Raw genomic sequence first — 6,614 nt, 5'->3', positions numbered from 1 at the left:
TTACTAGTGGCAGTAGTGGTAAAATCAGTAGCATTATTATTATTAGTATTAGTATTATTAATACTGTTTATATGTGTCTGTCGCTGTATACTTGAATAAACAAAATATTAAAAATAAAATTATGAGCCAGTTTTTCCACCCAGTGTATCCAGACTGAGGCTGTTAGAGCTGTGTGGCTGTTTGTGACAGATGTGCAGAAAAATACAGAAACACATAGAAGCATGTGCAGATGTGCAGTAACACAGTAACATGAAACATGCAGATGTGCAGTAACACAGAAACATGAAACATGCAGATGTGCAGTAACACAGTAACATGAAACATGCAGATGTGCAGTAACACAGTAACATGCAGATGTGTAGTAACACAGTAACATGAAACATGCAGATGTGCAGTAACACAGTAACATGAAACATGCAGATGTGCAGTAACACAGTAACATGAAACATGCAGATGTGCAGTAACACAGTAACATGAAACATGCAGATGTGCAGTAACACAGTAACATGAAACATGCAGATGTGCAGTAACACAGTAACATGAAACATGCAGATGTGCAGTAACACAGAAACATGCAGATGTGCAGTAACACAGTAACATGCAGATGTGTAGTAACACAGTAACATGCAGATGTGCAGTAACACAGTAACATGCAGATGTGCAGTAACACAGAAACATGCAGATGTGCAGTAACACAGTAACATGCAGATGTGCAGTAACAGAAACATGCAGATGTGCAGTAACACAGTAACATGAAACATGCAGATGTGCAGTAACACAGTAACATGCAGATGTGCAGTAACACAGTAACATGCAGATGTGCAGTAACACAGTAACATGCAGATGTGCAGTAACACAGTAACATGCAGATGTGTAGTAACACAGTAACATGCAGATGTGCAGTAACACAGTAACATGCAGATGTGCAGTAACACAGTAACATGAAACATGCAGATGTGCAGTAACACAGTAACACAGTAACATGCAGATGTGCAGTAACACAGTAACATGCAGATGTGCAGTAACACAGTAACATGAAACATGCAGATGTGCAGTAACACAGTAACATGAAACATGCAGATGTGCAGTAACACAGTAACATGAAACATGCAGATGTGCAGTAACACAGTAACATGCAGATGTGCAGTAACACAGTAACATGCAGATGTGTAGTAACACAGTAACATGAAACATGCAGATGTGCAGTAACACAGTAACATGCAGATGTGCAGTAACACAGAAACATGCAGATGTGTAGTAACACATCTGCATGTTTCATGTTACTGTGTTACTGCACATCTGCATGCAGATGTGCAGTAACACAGTAACATGAAACATGCAGATGTGCAGTAACACAGTAACATGAAACATGCAGATGTGCAGTAACACAGTAACATGAAACATGCAGATGTGCAGTAACACAGAAACATGCAGATGTGCAGTAACACAGTAACATGCAGATGTGCAGTAACACAGAAACATGCAGATGTGCAGTAACACAGTAACATGCAGATGTGCAGTAACACAGAAACATGCAGATGTGCAGTAACACAGTAACATGCAGATGTGCAGTAACACAGAAACATGCAGATGTGCAGTAACACAGTAACATGCAGATGTGCAGTAACACAGTAACATGAAACATGCAGATGTGCAGTAACACAGTAACATGCAGATGTGCAGTAACACAGTAACATGCAGATGTGCAGTAACACAGTAACATGCAGATGTGCAGTAACACAGTAACATGCAGATGTGTAGTAACACAGTAACATGCAGATGTGCAGTAACACAGTAACATGCAGATGTGCAGTAACACAGTAACATGAAACATGCAGATGTGCAGTAACACAGTAACACAGTAACATGCAGATGTGCAGTAACACAGTAACATGCAGATGTGCAGTAACACAGTAACACAGTAACACAGTAACATGCAGATGTGCAGTAACACAGTAACACAGTAACATGCAGATGTGCAGTAACACAGTAACATGCAGATGTGCAGTAACACAGTAACACAGTAACACAGTAACATGCAGATGTGCAGTAACACAGTAACATGAAACATGCAGATGTGCAGTAACACAGTAACATGAAACATGCAGATGTGCAGTAACACAGTAACATGCAGATGTGCAGTAACACAGTAACACAGTAACATGCAGATGTGCAGTAACACAGTAACACAGTAACATGCAGATGTGCAGTAACACAGTAACATGAAACATGCAGATGTGCAGTAACACAGTAACATGCAGATGTGCAGTAACACAGTAACATGCAGATGTGCAGTAACACAGTAACATGCAGATGTGCAGTAACACAGTAACACAGTAACATGCAGATGTGCAGTAACACAGTAACACAGTAACATGCAGATGTGCAGTAACACAGTAACATGCAGATGTGCAGTAACACAGTAACACAGTAACATACAGATGTGCAGTAACACAGTAACACAGTAACATGCAGATGTGCAGTAACACAGTAACATGCAGATGTGCAGTAACACAGTAACATGCAGATGTGCAGTAACACAGTAACACAGTAACATGCAGATGTGCAGTAACACAGTAACATGCAGATGTGCAGTAACACAGTAACATACAGATGTGCAGTAACACAGTAACATACAGATGTGCAGTAACACAGTAACATGCAGATGTGCAGTAACACAGTAACATGCAGATGTGCAGTAACACAGTAACATGCAGATGTGCAGTAACACAGTAACATACAGATGTGCAGTAACACAGTAACATGCAGATGTGCAGTAACACAGTAACATGCAGATGTGCAGTAACACAGTAACATGAAACATGCAGATGTGCAGTAACACAGTAACATGAAACATGCAGATGTGCAGTAACACAGTAACATGAAACATGCAGATGTGCAGTAACACAGAAACATGCAGATGTGCAGTAACACAGTAACATGCAGATGTGTAGTAACACAGTAACATGCAGATGTGCAGTAACACAGTAACATGCAGATGTGCAGTAACACAGAAACATGCAGATGTGCAGTAACACAGTAACATGCAGATGTGCAGTAACACAGAAACATGCAGATGTGCAGTAACACAGTAACATGAAACATGCAGATGTGCAGTAACACAGTAACATGCAGATGTGCAGTAACACAGTAACATGCAGATGTGCAGTAACACAGTAACATGCAGATGTGCAGTAACACAGTAACATGCAGATGTGCAGTAACACAGTAACATGCAGATGTGTAGTAACACAGTAACATGCAGATGTGCAGTAACACAGTAACATGCAGATGTGCAGTAACACAGTAACATGAAACATGCAGATGTGCAGTAACACAGTAACACAGTAACATGCAGATGTGCAGTAACACAGAAACACAGTAACATGCAGATGTGCAGTAACACAGTAACATGCAGATGTGCAGTAACACAGTAACACAGTAACATGCAGATGTGCAGTAACACAGTAACATGCAGATGTGCAGTAACACAGTAACACAGTAACACAGTAACATGCAGATGTGCAGTAACACAGTAACATGAAACATGCAGATGTGCAGTAACACAGTAACATGAAACATGCAGATGTGCAGTAACACAGTAACATGCAGATGTGCAGTAACACAGTAACATGCAGATGTGCAGTAACACAGTAACACAGTAACATACAGATGTGCAGTAACACAGTAACATACAGATGTGCAGTAACACAGTAACATGCAGATGTGCAGTAACACAGTAACATGCAGATGTGCAGTAACACAGTAACATGCAGATGTGCAGTAACACAGTAACATGCAGATGTGCAGTAACACAGTAACACAGTAACATGCAGATGTGCAGTAACACAGTAACATGCAGATGTGCAGTAACACAGTAACATGCAGATGTGCAGTAACACAGTAACATACAGATGTGCAGTAACACAGTAACATGCAGATGTGCAGTAACACAGTAACATGAAACATGCAGATGTGCAGTAACACAGTAACATGCAGATGTGCAGTAACACAGTAACATGCAGATGTGCAGTAACACAGTAACACAGTAACATACAGATGTGCAGTAACACAGTAACATACAGATGTGCAGTAACACAGTAACATACAGATGTGCAGTCTCACTTCTCCACAGTTCGGTCTGCAGGTTTCAGACTCTGACTGGAAACAGAACAGATTCCTGAGCTGCAGACACATAACAGCCATAACAGCTCCCATCTGTGTGTGTGTGTGTGTGTGTGTGTGTGTGTGTGTGTGTGTGTGTCAGAGTTGAAGGCAGCTCTCCAGACAGTTTCTCCATGGAAAAATATTTTCTCTGAACTGTTCAGCTCAGTGGCTGAAATGCTGTTTCAGGATGAAATTCACTGATCAGTTCAGGATCAATATATCTGGTCAAACAGTCAATATTATTGATCTGTCAGTGGAACTGATATGTGTCGCTGGGAAATGTTCAAACTCATTGAGTCTTTCCTAAAGTCACATGAGTTTATTGTTCAGTGATATGAGTTCATGTTGTTTCACTTCATATTGTCAGTTTTCCTCTCTGCTGATGGAAACTTTCACTGAAACTTTCCACTCTTTAAAGAACCAACAGACACCAACATGCAGTTTGGTGTTTACTAACAAAGACTAATGTCAGCTGACACAGGCAGTACACTCTATTCTAATAATAAACTCTATTGTGATAATAAATGCTATTGTGATAATAAACTCTATTGTAATAATAAACTCTTCTGATAATAAACTCTATTGTGATAATAAACCCTATTGTGATAATAAATGCTATTGTGATAATAAACTCTATTGTAATAATAAACTCTTCTGATAATAAACTCTATTGTGATAATAAATGCTATTGTGATAATAAACTCTATTGTAATAATAAACTCTTCTGATAATAAACTCTATTGTAATAATAAACTCTTCTGATAATAAACTCTATTGTGATAATAAACTTTATTGTGATAATAAACTTTATTGATAATAAACTCTTTTGTTATAATAAACTCTATTGTGATAATAAACTTTATTGTGATAATAAACTTTATTGATAATAAACTCTTTTGTTATAATAAACTCTATTGTGATAATAAACTTTATTGTGATAATAAACTTTATTGATAATAAACCCTCTCTCTGTCAGATCATCAGATCAGAGTTGAGCTCTGCTGCCTCCTGCTGGTCAGATTCTCACATTACAGTCACATGAGGAACAAAACTTCATGTTCAGTCATCTGAACACAGTGAGCCTCCTCGCTGCGTTCAGTCGTCTGAACGCAGCGAGCCTCCTCGCTGCGTTCAGACGACTGAACGCAGCGAGCCTCCTCGCTGCGTTCAGACGACTGAACGCAGCGAGCCTCCTCGCTGCGTTCAGACGACTGAACGCAGCGAGCCTCCTCGCTGCGTTCAGACGACTGAACGCAGCGAGCCTCCTCGCTGCGTTCAGTCGTCTGAACGCAGCGAGCCTCCTCGCTGCGTTCAGTCGTCTGAACGCAGTGAGCCTCCTCACTGTGAGCCTCCTCGCTGCGTTCAGTCGTCTGAACACAGTGAGCCTCCTCACTGTGAGCCTCCTCGCTGCGTTCAGTCATCTGAACACAGTGAGCCTCCTCACTGTGAGCCTCCTCGCTGCGTTCAGTCATCTGAACACAGTGAGCCTCCTCACTGTGAACCGTCTGGTGCACCTGGATCCCAGAATAGGGGAGGGACGTCCTTTCTGTCTCTACAACATCTTTCATCCGCTGTCCCAGACTCTCTGGGTTATTTAGGTTGTTAGACTCGTGGTTTTTCTTTTGACTTGTTTATCTCTGGTCCGTGGTACTCTGTTGTGTGTGTGTGTGTGTGTGTGTGTGTGTGTGTGTGTGTGTGTGTGTGTGTGCTGGTTGACATGCTGTCAGGAGGCCAAACTGTCTGTATGGAAAACCAGATAGAATCAGATTCAGGGTCGGGGGTCAGTGGATCCTGGTCTGATGCTGACTGGTCTGTTCAGCCCGGCTCAGGTGGAGTTTGAATATTACAAACTGACTGAGAACATCGATGTTTAGTGAACATCTGGGGTGTTGAGGACGTGTTGAGCTGTGTGTTGTTGTGTTGTTGTGTTGTTGTGTTGTTGTGTTGTTGTGTTGTGTGTGTTCAGGAGGACTTGTTATCTCTCAACTTTTGGTCTTTTTTCCTGTTTTTCTTTTTTTTCTCTTCTATGATACAGGTCAATCACGTTGTATAGCGTGACTAAATTATGAATAAACGTCTTTTTTAAATTCAATTCTCTCTCTCTCTGTCTATCTCTATCTCTCTGTCTCTCTCTCTCTCTTTCTCTCTGTCTATCTCTATCTCTCTCTCTGTGTGTGAATAATTGTCTCTTTGTCAGTGTGATGTTTTACAGGAAATGAGCAGATGGAGGTTTAATTCGCCCTCATGTGAGAAACACAAGACAGAGAGAGAGAGAGAGACAGAGAGAGAGAGAGACAGAGAGAGAGAGAGAGACAGAGAGAGAGAGAGAGACAGAGAGAGAGAGAGAGAGAGAGACAGACGAAGTGCAAACTATCCAGTCTATATTATATTATAATATAGACACTAATTACTAATAATATAATACATATAATAAATATTCTAAACTA

This window comes from Centroberyx gerrardi, chromosome 18 (assembly GCF_048128805.1).
Source record: "Centroberyx gerrardi isolate f3 chromosome 18, fCenGer3.hap1.cur.20231027, whole genome shotgun sequence".
NCBI lineage: Eukaryota > Metazoa > Chordata > Actinopteri > Beryciformes > Berycidae > Centroberyx > Centroberyx gerrardi.
Note: the sequence above shows the minus strand (reverse complement) of the source record.